This window comes from Narcine bancroftii, chromosome 4 (genome assembly GCF_036971445.1).
Source record: "Narcine bancroftii isolate sNarBan1 chromosome 4, sNarBan1.hap1, whole genome shotgun sequence".
Taxonomy (NCBI): domain Eukaryota; kingdom Metazoa; phylum Chordata; class Chondrichthyes; order Torpediniformes; family Narcinidae; genus Narcine; species Narcine bancroftii.
In genome coordinates this window covers 146,407,436-146,420,714 of record NC_091472.1, presented here as the reverse complement: position 1 = coordinate 146,420,714, position 13,279 = coordinate 146,407,436, and positions in this window count along the sequence as shown.

Here is a 13,279-nt window from a genome sequence, read left to right as displayed (position 1 = left end):
GATATGGGGAATCAGAGGTGGGGAATCAGGGGCGGGGAATCAGTGGCAGGGAATCAGAGGCGGGGAATCAGAGGCGGGGAATCAGAGGCAGGGAATCAGACACGGGGAATCAGAGGTGGGGAATCAGAGATGGGGAATCAGAGGCGGGGAATCAGAGGCAGGGAATCAGACGCGGGGAATCAGAGGCGGGGAATCAGAGCTGGGGAATCAGAGGCGGGGAATCAGAGGCAGGGAATCAGACGCGGGGAATCAGAGGCGGGGAATCAGAGCTGGGGAATCAGAGGTGGGGAATCAGAGTCGGGGAATCAGAGGCAGGGAATCGGATGTGCGGAATCAGAAATGGGGAATCAGAGGTGGGGAATCAGAGGCGGTGAATCAGAGATGGGGAATCAGAGGCGGGGAATCTGAGGCAGGAAATCAGACACGGGGATTCAGAGGCTGGGAATCAGACGGGGGGAATCAAAGGCGGGGAATCAGAGCTGGTGAATCAGAGGCAGGGAATCAGAGTTGGGGATTCAGAGGCGGGGAATAAGATATGGGGAAACAGAGGCGGGGAATCAGACGCGGGCAAACAGAGGCTGGGAATTAGATATGGGGAATCAGAGGTGGGGAATCAGAGGTGGTGAATCAGAGATGGGGAATCACATGCGGGGAATCAGAGGCAGGGAATAGAACGCGGGGAATCAGAGGCAGGGAATCAGAGCTGGGGAATCAGAGGCGGGGAATCAGATATGGGGAAACAGAGGCGGGGAATCAGAGGCGGGGAAACAGAGGCGGGGAATCAGACATGGGAAATCGGATGCGGGGAATCAGAGGCGGGGAATCAGAGCTGGGGAATCAGAGGCGGGGAATCAGAGTTGGGGCATCAGAGGTGGGGAATTAGATATGGGGAAACAGAGGCGGGGAATCAGAGGCGGGGAAACAGAGGCGGGGAATCAGATGTGCGGAATCAGAGATGGGGAATCAGAGGCAGGGAATCAGAGTTGGGGAATCAGAGGCGGGGAATCAGATATGGGGAATCAGAGGCAGGGAATCAGAGGCAGGAAAACAGAGGCGGGGAATCAGATATGGGGAATCAGAGGTGGGGAATCAGGGGCAGGGAATCAGTGGCAGGGAATCAGGCGCGGGGAATCAGAGTCGGGGAATCAGAGGCAGGGAATCAGACACGGGGAATCAGAGGCGGGGAATCAGAGATGGGGAATCAGAGGTGGGGAATCAGAGGCAGGGAATCGGATGCCGGGAATCAGAGGCGGGAAATCAGAGCTGGGGAATCAGAGGCGGGGAATCAGAGTTGTGGAATCAGAGGCGGCGAAGCAGATATGGGGAAATAGAGGCGGGGAATCAGATATGGGGAATCAGAGGTGGGGAATCAGGGGCGGGGAATCAGTGGCAGGGAATCAGAGGCGGGGAATCAGAGGCGGGGAATCAGAGGCAGGGAATCAGACACGGGGAATCAGAGGTGGGGAATCAGAGATGGGGAATCAGAGGCGGGGAATCAGAGGCAGGGAATCAGACGCGGGGAATCAGAGGCGGGGAATCAGAGCTGGGGAATCAGAGGCGGGGAATCAGAGGCAGGGAATCAGACGCGGGGAATCAGAGGCGGGGAATCAGAGCTGGGGAATCAGAGGTGGGGAATCAGAGTCGGGGAATCAGAGGCAGGGAATCGGATGTGCGGAATCAGAAATGGGGAATCAGAGGTGGGGAATCAGAGGCGGTGAATCAGAGATGGGGAATCAGAGGCGGGGAATCTGAGGCAGGAAATCAGACACGGGGATTCAGAGGCTGGGAATCAGACGGGGGGAATCAAAGGCGGGGAATCAGAGCTGGTGAATCAGAGGCAGGGAATCAGAGTTGGGGATTCAGAGGCGGGGAATAAGATATGGGGAAACAGAGGCGGGGAATCAGACGCGGGCAAACAGAGGCGGGGAATTAGATATGGGGAATCAGAGGTGGGGAATCAGAGGTGGTGAATCAGAGATGGGGAATCACAGGCGGGGAATCAGAGGCAGGGAATAGAACGCGGGGAATCAGAGGCAGGGAATCAGAGCTGGGGAATCAGAGGCGGGGAATCAGATATGGGGAAACAGAGGCGGGGAATCAGAGGCGGGGAAACAGAGGCGGGGAATCAGACATGGGGAATCGGATGCGGGGAATCAGAGGCGGGGAATCAGAGCTGGGGAATCAGAGGCGGGGAATCAGAGTTGGGGCATCAGAGGTGGGGAATTAGATATGGGGAAACAGAGGCGGGGAATCAGAGGCGGGGAAACAGAGGCGGGGAATCAGATGTGCGGAATCAGAGATGGGGAATCAGAGGCAGGTAATCAGATGTGCGGAATCAGAGATGGGGAATCAGAGGCAGGGTATCAGAATCAGAAGCGGGGAATCAGAGGCCGAGAATCAGAGGCCGGGAATCAGATGCTGGGAATAAGAGGCCGGGAATCAGAGGTGGGGAATCAGAGTCCGGGAATAAGAGATGGGGATTCAGAGGCGGGGAATGAGATATGGAGAATCAGAGGCGGGGAATCAGAGGCGGGGAAACAGAGGTGGGGATTCAGATATGGGGAATCAGAGGTGGCGAATCAGAGGCAGGGAATCAGATGCGGGGATTCAGAGGCGGGGAATCAGAGCTGGCGAATCAGAGGCGGGGAATCAGATATGGGGAATCAGAGGTGGGGAATCAGAGGCGGGGAAATAGAGGCGGGGAATCAGATATGGGGAATCAGAGGCAGGGAATCAGATATGGGGAATCAGAGGCTGGGAATCAGAGGCCGGGAATCAAATGCTGGGAATAAGAGGCCGGGAATCAGAGGTGCGGAATCAGAGTCCGGGAATCAGAGATGAGGATTCAGAGGCGGGGAATGAGATATGGAGAATCAGAGGCGGGGAATCAGAGGCGGGGAAACAGAGGTGTGGAATCAGATATGGGGAATCAGAGGTGGCGAATCAAAGGCGGTGATTTAGAGATGGGGAATCAGAGGCGGGGAATCAGAGGCAGGGAATCAGATGCGGGGAATCAGAGGCGGGGAATCAGAGCTGGCGAATCAGAGGCGGGGAATCAGAGGTGGGCAATCAGAGCCGGGGAATCAGATATGGGGAATCAGAGGCGGGGAATCAGAGGCGGGGAAACAGAGGCGGGGAATCAGATATGGGGAATCAGAGGTGGGGAATCAGAGGTTGTAAATCAGAGATGGGGAATCAAGGCGGGGAATCAGAGGCAGGGAATCAGACGCGGGGAATCAGAGGCGGGGATTCAGAGCTGGGGAATCAGAGGCGGGGAATCAGAGTTGGGGAATCAGAGGCAGGGAATCAGATATCGGGAACCAGAGGCGGGGAATCAGAGGCGGGGAAACAGAGGCGGGGAATCAGATATGGGGAATCAGAAGTGGGGAATCAGGGGCAGGGAATCAGTGGCAGGGAATCAGAGGCGGGGAATCAGAGGTGGGGAATCAGAGGCAGGGAATCAGACACGGGGAATCAGAGGCGGGGAATCAGAGATGGGGAATCAGAGGTGGGGAATCAGAGGCAGGGAATCGGACGCCGGGAATCAGAGGCGGGGAATCAGAGCTGGGGAATCAGAGGCGGGGAATCAGAGTTGGGGAATCAGAGGCGGGGAATCAGATATGGGGAAATAGAGGCGGGGAATCAGATATGGGGAATGAGAGGTGTGGAATCAGAGGTTGGGAATCAGAGGCCGGGAATCAGAGATGGGGATTCAGAGGCGGGGAATGAGATATGGAGAATCAGAGGCGGGGAATCAGAGGCGGGGAAACAGAGGTGGGGAATCAGATATGGGGAATCAGAGGTGGCGAATCAAAGGCGGTGAATCAGAGATGGGGAAACAGAGGCGGGGAATCAGAGGCGTGGAAACAGAGGTGGGGAATCACATATGGGGAATCAGAGGCGGGGAAACAGAGACAGGGAATCAGATATGGGGAATCAGAGGCGGGGAATCAGAGGTGGGGAATCATAGGCAGGGAATCGGATGTGCGGATTCAGAGATGGGGAATAAGAGGCCGGGAATCAGAGGTGGTGAACCAGAGATGGGGAATCAGAGGCGGTGAATCAGAGGCTGGGAATCAGACGCGGGGAATCAGAGGTGGGCAATCAGAGGCGGGGAATCAGATATGGGGAATCAGAGGCGGGGAATCAGAGGCGGGGAAACAGAGGCGGGGAATCAGATATGGGGAATCAGAGGTGGGGCATCAGAGGTTGTGAATCACAGATGGGGAATCAGAGGCGGGGAATCAGAGGCAGGGAATCAGACGCGAGGAGTCAGAGGCAGGGATTCAGAGCTGGGGAATCAGAGGCGGGGAATCAGAGTTGGGGAATCAGAGGCGGGGAATCAGATATGGGGAATCAGAGGCAGGGAATCAGAGGCAGGAAAACAGAGGCGGGGAATCAGATATGGGGAATCAGAGGTGGGGAATCAGGGGCAGGGAATCAGTGGCAGGGAATCAGGCGCGGGGAATCAGAGTCGGGGAATCAGAGGCAGGGAATCAGACACGGGGAATCAGAGGCGGGGAATCAGAGATGGGGAATCAGAGGTGGGGAATCAGAGGCAGGGAATCGGATGCCGGGAATCAGAGGCGGGAAATCAGAGCTGGGGAATCAGAGGCGGGGAATCAGAGTTGGGGAATCAGAGGCGGCGAAGCAGATATGGGGAAATAGAGGCGGGGAATCAGATATGGGGAATCAGAGGTGGGGAATCAGGGGCGGGGAATCAGTGGCAGGGAATCAGAGGCGGGGAATCAGACACGGGGAATCAGAGGTGGGGAATCAGAGATGGGGAATCAGAGGCGGGGAATCAGAGGCAGGGAATCAGATGCGGGGAATCAGAGGCGGGGAATCAGAGCTGGGGAATCAGAGGCGGGGAATCAGAGGCAGGGAATCAGACGCGGGGAATCAGAGGCGGGGAATCAGAGCTGGGGAATCAGAGGTGGGGAATCAGAGTCGGGGAATCAGAGGCAGGGAATCGGATGTGCGGAATCAGAAATGGGGAATCAGAGGTGGGGAATCAGAGGCGGTGAATCAGAGATGGGGAATCAGAGGCGGGGAATCTGAGGCAGGAAATCAGACACGGGGATTCAGAGGCTGGGAATCAGACGGGGGGAATCAAAGGCGGGGAATCAGAGCTGGTGAATCAGAGGCAGGGAATCAGAGTTGGGGATTCAGAGGCGGGGAATAAGATATGGGGAAACAGAGGCGGGGAATCAGACGCGGGCAAACAGAGGCGGGGAATTAGATATGGGGAATCAGAGGTGGGGAATCAGAGGTGGTGAATCAGAGATGGGGAATCACAGGCGGGGAATCAGAGGCAGGGAATAGAACGCGGGGAATCAGAGGCAGGGTATCAGAGCTGGGGAATCAGAGGCGGGGAATCAGATATGGGGAAACAGAGGCGGGGAATCAGAGGCGGGGAAACAGAGGCGGGGAATCAGACATGGGGAATCGGATGCGGGGAATCAGAGGCGGGGAATCAGAGCTGGGGAATCAGAGGCGGGGAATCAGAGTTGGGGCATCAGAGGTGGGGAATTAGATATGGGGAAACAGAGGCGGGGAATCAGAGGCGGGGAAACAGAGGCGGGGAATCAGATGTGCGGAATCAGAGATTGGGAATCAGAGGCAGGGAATCAGAGTTGGGGAATCAGAGGCGGGGAATCAGATATGGGGAATCAGAGACAGGGAATCAGAGGCAGGAAAACAGAGGCGGGGAATCAGATATGGGGAATCAGAGGTGGGCAATCAGGGGCAGGGAATCAGTGGCAGGAAATCAGGCGCGGGGAATCAGAGTCGGGGAATCAGAGGCAGGGAATCAGACACGGGGAATCAGAGGCGGGGAATCAGAGATGGGGAATCAGAGGTGGGGAATCAGAGGCAGGGAATCGGATGCTGGGAATCAGAGGCAGGAAATCAGAGCTGGGGAATCAGAGGCGGGGAATCAGAGTTGGGGAATCAGAGGCGGCGAAGCAGATATGGGATAATAGAGGCGGGGAATCAGATATGGGGAATCAGAGGTGGGGAATCAGGGGCGGGGAATCAGTGGCAGGGAATCAGAGGCGGGTAATCAGAGGCGGGGAATCAGAGGCAGGGAATCAGAAACGGGGAATCAGAGGTGGGGAATCAGAGATGGGGAATCAGAGGCGGGGAATCAGAGGCAGGGAATCAGACGCGGGGAATCAGAGGCGGGGAATCGGAGCTGGGGAATCAGAGGCGGGGAATCAGAGGCAGGGAATCAGACGCGGGGAATCAGAGGCGGGGAATCAGAGCTGGGGAATCAGAGGTGGGGAATCAGAGTCGGGGAATCAGAGGCAGGGAATCGGATGTGCGGAATCAGAAATGGGGAATCAGAGGTGGGGAATCAGAGGCGGTGAATCAGAGATGGGGAATCAAAGGCGGGGAATCTGAGGCAGGAAATCAGACACGGGGATTCAGAGGCTGGGAATCAGACGGGGGGAATCAAAGGCGGGGAATCAGAGCTGGTGAATCAGAGGCAGGGAATCAGAGTTGGGGATTCAGAGGCGGGGAATAAGATATGGGGAAACAGAGGCGGGGAATCAGACGCGGGCAAACAGAGGTGGGGAATTAGATATGGGGAATCAGAGGTGGGGAATCAGAGGTGGTGAATCAGAGATGGGGAATCACAGGCGGGGAATCAGAGGCAGGGAATAGAACGCGGGGAATCAGAGGCAGGGAATCAGAGCTGGGGAATCAGAGGCGGGGAATCAGATATGGGGAAACAGAGGCGGGGAATCAGAGGCGGGGAAACAGAGGCGGGGAATCAGACATGGGGAATCGGATGCGGGGAATCAGAGGCGGGGAATCAGAGCTGGGGAATCAGAGGCGGGGAATCAGAGTTGGGGCATCAGAGGTGGGGAATTAGATATGGGGAAACAGAGGCGGGGAATCAGAGGCGGGGAATCAGATATGGGGAATCAGAGGTGGCGAATCAAAGGCGGTGATTTAGAGATGGGGAATCAGAGGCGGGGAATCAGAGGCAGGGAATCAGATGCGGGGAATCAGAGGCGGGGAATCAGAGCTGGCGAATCAGAGGCGGGGAATCAGAGGTGGGCAATCAGAGCCGGGGAATCAGATATGGGGAATCAGAGGCGGGGAATCAGAGGCGGGGAAACAGAGGCGGGGAATCAGATATGGGGAATCAGAGGTGGGAAATCAGAGGTTGTAAATCAGAGATGGGGAATCAAGGCGGGGAATCAGAAGCAGGGAATCAGACGCGGGGAATCAGAGGCGGGGATTCAGAGCTGGGGAATCAGAGGCGGGGAATCAGAGTTGGGGAATCAGAGGCAGGGAATCAGATATGGGGAACCAGAGGCGGGGAATCAGATATGGGGAATCAGAAGTGGGGAATCAGGGGCAGGGAATCAGTGGCAGGGAATCAGAGGCGGGGAATCAGAGGCGGGGAATCAGAGGCAGGGAATCAGACACGGGGAATCAGAGGCGGGGAATCAGAGATGGGGAATCAGAGGTGGGGAATCAGAGGCAGGGAATCGGACGCCGGGAATCAGAGGCGGGGAATCAGAGCTGGGGAATCAGAGGCGGGGAATCAGAGTTGGGGAATCAGAGGCGGGGAATCAGATATGGGGAAATAGAGGCGGGGAATCAGATATGGGGAATGAGAGGTGTGGAATCAGAGGTTGGGAATCAGAGGCCGGGAATCAGAGATGGGGATTCAGAGGCGGGGAATGAGATATGGAGAATCAGAGGCGGGGAATCAGAGGCGGGGAAACAGAGGTGGGGAATCAGATATGGGGAATCAGAGGTGGCGAATCAAAGGCGGTGAATCAGAGATGGGGAAACAGAGGCGGGGAATCAGAGGCGTGGAAACAGAGGTGGGGAATCACATATGGGGAATCAGAGGCGGGGAAACAGAGACAGGGAATCAGATATGGGGAATCAGAGGCGGGGAATCAGAGGTGGGGAATCATAGGCAGGGAATCGGATGTGCGGATTCAGAGATGGGGAATCAGAGGCCGGGAATCAGAGGTGGTGAACCAGAGATGGGGAATCAGAGGCGGTGAATCAGAGGCAGGGAATCAGACGCGGGGAATCAGAGGTGGGCAATCAGAGGCGGGGAATCAGATATGGGGAATCAGAGGCGGGGAATCAGACGCGGGGAAACAGAGGCGGGGAATCAGATATGGGGAATCAGAGGTGGGGCATCAGAGGTTGTGAATCACAGATGGGGAATCAGAGGCGGGGAATCAGAGGCAGGGAATCAGACGCGAGGAGTCAGAGGCGGGGATTCAGAGCTGGGGAATCAGAGGCGGGGAATCAGAGTTGGGGAATCAGAGGCGGGGAATCAGATATGGGGAATCAGAGGCAGGGAATCAGAGGCAGGAAATCAGAGGCGGGGAATCAGATATGGGGAATCAGAGGTGGGGAATCAGGGGCAGGGAATCAGTGGCAGGGAATCAGGCGCGGGGAATCAGAGTCGGGGAATCAGAGGCAGGGAATCAGACACGGGGAATCAGAGGCGGGGAATCAGAGATGGGGAATCAGAGGTGGGGAATCAGAGGCAGGGAATCGGATGCCGGGAATCAGAGGCGGGAAATCAGAGCTGGGGAATCAGAGGCGGGGAATCAGAGTTGGGGAATCAGAGGCGGCGAAGCAGGTATGGGGAAATAGAGGCGGGGAATCAGATATGGGGAATCAGAGGTGGGGAATCAGGGGCGGGGAATCAGTGGCAGGGAATCAGAGGCGGGGAATCAGAGGCGGGGAATCAGAGGCAGGGAATCAGACACGGGGAATCAGAGGTGGGGAATCAGAGATGGGGAATCAGAGGCGGGGAATCAGAGGCAGGGAATCAGACGCGGGGAATCAGAGGCGGGGAATCAGAGCTGGGGAATCAGAGGCGGGGAATCAGAGGCAGGGAATCAGACGCGGGGAATCAGAGGCGGGGAATCAGAGCTGGGGAATCAGAGGTGGGGAATCAGAGTCTGGGAATCAGAGGCAGGGAATCGGATGTGCGGAATCAGAAATGGGGAATCAGAGGTGGGGAATCAGAGGCGGTGAATCAGAGATGGGGAATCAGAGGCGGGGAATCTGAGGCAGGAAATCAGACACGGGGATTCAGAGGCTGGGAATCAGACGGGGGGAATCAAAGGCGGGGAATCAGAGCTGGTGAATCAGAGGCAGGGAATCAGAGTTGGGGATTCAGAGGCGGGGAATAAGATATGGGGAAACAGAGGCGGGGAATCAGACGCGGGCAAACAGAGGCGGAGAATTAGATATGGGGAATCAGAGGTGGGGAATCAGAGGTGGTGAATCAGAGATGGGGAATCACAGGCGGGGAATCAGAGGCAGGGAATAGAACGCGGGGAATCAGAGGCAGGGAATCAGAGCTGGGGAATCAGAGGCGGGGAATCAGATATGGGGAAACAGAGGCGGGGAATCAGAGGCGGGGAAACAGAGGCGGGGAATCAGACATGGGAAATCGGATGCGGGGAATGAGAGGCGGGGAATCAGAGCTGGGGAATCAGAGGCGGGGAATCAGAGTTGGGGCATCAGAGGTGGGGAATTAGATATGGGGAAACAGAGGCGGGGAATCAGAGGCGGGGAAACAGAGGCGGGGAATCAGATGTGCGGAATCAGAGATGGGGAATCAGAGGCAGGGAATCAGAGTTGGGGAATCAGAGGCGGGGAATCAGATATGGGGAATCAGAGGCAGGGAATCAGAGGCAGGAAAACAGAGGCGGGGAATCAGATATGGGGAATCAGAGGTGGGGAATCAGGGGCAGGGAATCAGTGGCAGGGAATCAGGCGCGGGGAATCAGAGTCGGGGAATCAGAGGCAGGGAATCAGACACGGGGAATCAGAGGCGGGGAATCAGAGATGGGGAATCAGAGGTGGGGAATCAGAGGCAGGGAATCGGATGCCGGGAATCAGAGGCGGGAAATCAGAGCTGGGGAATCAGAGGCGGGGAATCAGAGTTGGGGAATCAGAGGCGGCGAAGCAGATATGGGGAAATAGAGGCGGGGAATCAGATATGGGGAATCAGAGGTGGGGAATCAGGGGCGGGGAATCAGTGGCAGGGAATCAGAGGCGGGGAATCAGAGGCGGGGAATCAGAGGCAGGGAATCAGACACGGGGAATCAGAGGTGGGGAATCAGAGATGGGGAATCAGAGGCGGGGAATCAGAGGCAGGGAATCAGACGCGGGGAATCAGAGGCGGGGAATCAGAGCTGGGGAATCAGAGGCGGGGAATCAGAGGCAGGGAATCAGACGCGGGGAATCAGAGGCGGGGAATCAGAGCTGGGGAATCAGAGGTGGGGAATCAGAGTCGGGGAATCAGAGGCAGGGAATCGGATGTGGGGAATCAGAAATGGGGAATCAGAGGTGGGGAATCAGAGGCGGTGAATCACAGATGGGGAATCAGAGGCGGGGAATCTGAGGCAGGAAATCAGACACGGGGATTCAGAGGCTGGGAATCAGACGGGGGGAATCAAAGGCGGGGAATCAGAGCTGGTGAATCAGAGGCAGGGAATCAGAGTTGGGGATTCAGAGGCGGGGAATAAGATATGGGGAAACAGAGGCGGGGAATCAGACGCGGGCAAACAGAGGCGGGGAATTAGATATGGGGAATCAGAGGTGGGGAATCAGAGGTGGTGAATCAGAGATGGGGAATCACAGGCGGGGAATCAGAGGCAGGGAATAGAACGCGGGGAATCAGAGGCAGGGAATCAGAGCTGGGGAATCAGAGGCGGGGAATCAGATATGGGGAAACAGAGGCGGGGAATCAGAGGCGGGGAAACAGAGGCGGGGAATCAGACATGGGGAATCGGATGCGGGGAATCAGAGGCGGGGAATCAGAGCTGGGGAATCAGAGGCGGGGAATCAGAGTTGGGGCATCAGAGGTGGGGAATTAGATATGGGGAAACAGAGGCGGGGAATCAGAGGCGGGGAAACAGAGGCGGGGAATCAGATGTGCGGAATCAGAGATGGGGAATCAGAGGCAGGTAATCAGATGTGCGGAATCAGAGATGGGGAATCAGAGGCAGGGTATCAGAATCAGAAGCGGGGAATCAGAGGCCGAGAATCAGAGGCCGGGAATCAGATGCTGGGAATAAGAGGCCGGGAATCAGAGGTGGGGAATCAGAGTCCGGGAATAAGAGATGGGGATTCAGAGGCGGGGAATGAGATATGGAGAATCAGAGGCGGGGAATCAGAGGCGGGGAAACAGAGGTGGGGATTCAGATATGGGGAATCAGAGGTGGCGTATCAGAGGCAGGGAATCAGATGCGGGGATTCAGAGGCGGGGAATCAGAGCTGGCGAATCAGAGGCGGGGAATCAGATATGGGGAATCAGAGGTGGGGAATCAGAGGCGGGGAAATAGAGGCGGGGAATCAGATATGGGGAATCAGAGGCAGGGAATCAGATATGGGGAATCAGAGGCTGGGAATCAGAGGGGGGGAAACAGAGGCGGGGAATAAGATATGGGGAATCAGAGGTGGGGAATCAGGGGCGGGGAATCAGTTGCAGGGAATCAGAGGCGGGGAATCAGAGGCGGGGAATCAGAGGCAGGGAATCAGACACGGGGAATCAGAGGTGGGGAATCAGAGATGGGGAATCAGAGGCGGTGAATCAGAGGCAGGGAATCAGACGCGGGGAATCAGAGGCCGGGAATAAGAGTTGGGGAATCAGAGGTGGGGAATCAGAGTCGTGGAATCAGAGGCAGGGAATCGGATGTGCGGAATCAGAAATGGGGAGTCAGAGGTGGGGAATCAGAGGCGGTGAATCAGAGATGGGGAATCAGAGGCGGGGAATCAGAGGCAGGAAATCAGACACGGGGATTCAGAGGCTGGGAATCAGACGGGGGGAATCAAAGGCGGGGAATCAGAGCTGGTGAATCAGAGGCAGGGAATCAGAGTTGGGGATTCAGAGGCGGGCAATCAGATATGTGGAAACAGAGGAGGGGAATCAGAGGCGGGCAAACAGAGGCGGGGAATTAGATATGGGGAATCAGATATGGGGAAACAGCGGTGAATCAGAGGCGGGGAAACAGAGGCGGGGAATCAGACATGGGGAATCGGATGCAGGGAATCAGAGGTGGGGAATCAGAGCTGGGGAATCAGAGGCGGGGAATCAGAGTTGGGGCATCAGAGGTGGGGAATTAGATATGGGGAAACAGAGGCGGGGAATCAGAGGCGGGGAAACAGAGGCGGGGATTCAGATATGGGGAATCAGAGGTGGGGAATCAGAGGCAGGGAATCAGATGTGCGGAATCAGAGATGGGGAATCAGAGGCAGGGAATCAGAATCAGAAGCGGGGAATTAGAGGCCGGGAATCAGAGGCCGGGAATCGGATGCTGGGAATAAGAGGCCGGGAATCAGAGGTGGGGAATCAGAGTCCGGGAATCAGAGATGGGGATTCAGAGGCGGGGAATGAGATATGGAGAATCAGAGGCGGGGAATCAGAGGCGGGGAAACAGAGGTGTGGAATCAGATATGGGGAATCAGAGGTGGCGAATCAAAGGCGGTGATTTAGAGATTGGGAATCAGAGGCGGGGAATCAGAGGCAGGGAATCAGATGCGGGGAATCAGAGGCGGGGAATCAGAGCTGGCGAATCAGAGGCGGGGAATCAGAGGTGGGCAATCAGAGCCGGGGAATCAGATATGGGGAATCAGAGGCGGGGAATCAGAGGTGGGGAATCATAGGCAGGGAATCGGATGTGCGGATTCAGAGATGGGGAATCAGAGGCCGGGAATCAGAGGTGGTGAACCAGAGATGGGGAATCAGAGGCGGTGAATCAGAGGAAGGGAATCAGACGCGGGGAATCAGAGGTGGGCAATCAGAGGCGGGGAATCAGATATGGGGAATCAGAGGCGGGGAATCAGAGGCGGGGAAACAGAGGCGGGGAATCAGATATGGGGAATCAGAGGTGGGGCATCAGAGGTTGTGAATCACAGATGGGGAATCAGAGGCGGGGAATCAGAGGCAGGGAATCAGACGCGAGGAGTCAGAGGCGGGGATTCAGAGCTGGGGAATCAGAGGTGGGGAATCAGAGTTGGGGAATCAGAGGCGGGGAATCAGATATGGGGAATCAGAGGCAGGGAATCAGAGGCAGGAAAACAGAGGCGGGGAATCAGATATGGGGAATCAGAGGTGGGGAATCAGGGGCAGGGAATCAGTGGCAGGGAATCAGACGCGGGGAATCAGAGTCGGGGAATCAGAGGCAGGGAATCAGACACGGGGAATCAGAGGCGGGAAATCAGAGCTGGGGAATCAGAGGCGGGGAATCAGAGTTGGGGAATCAGAGGCGGC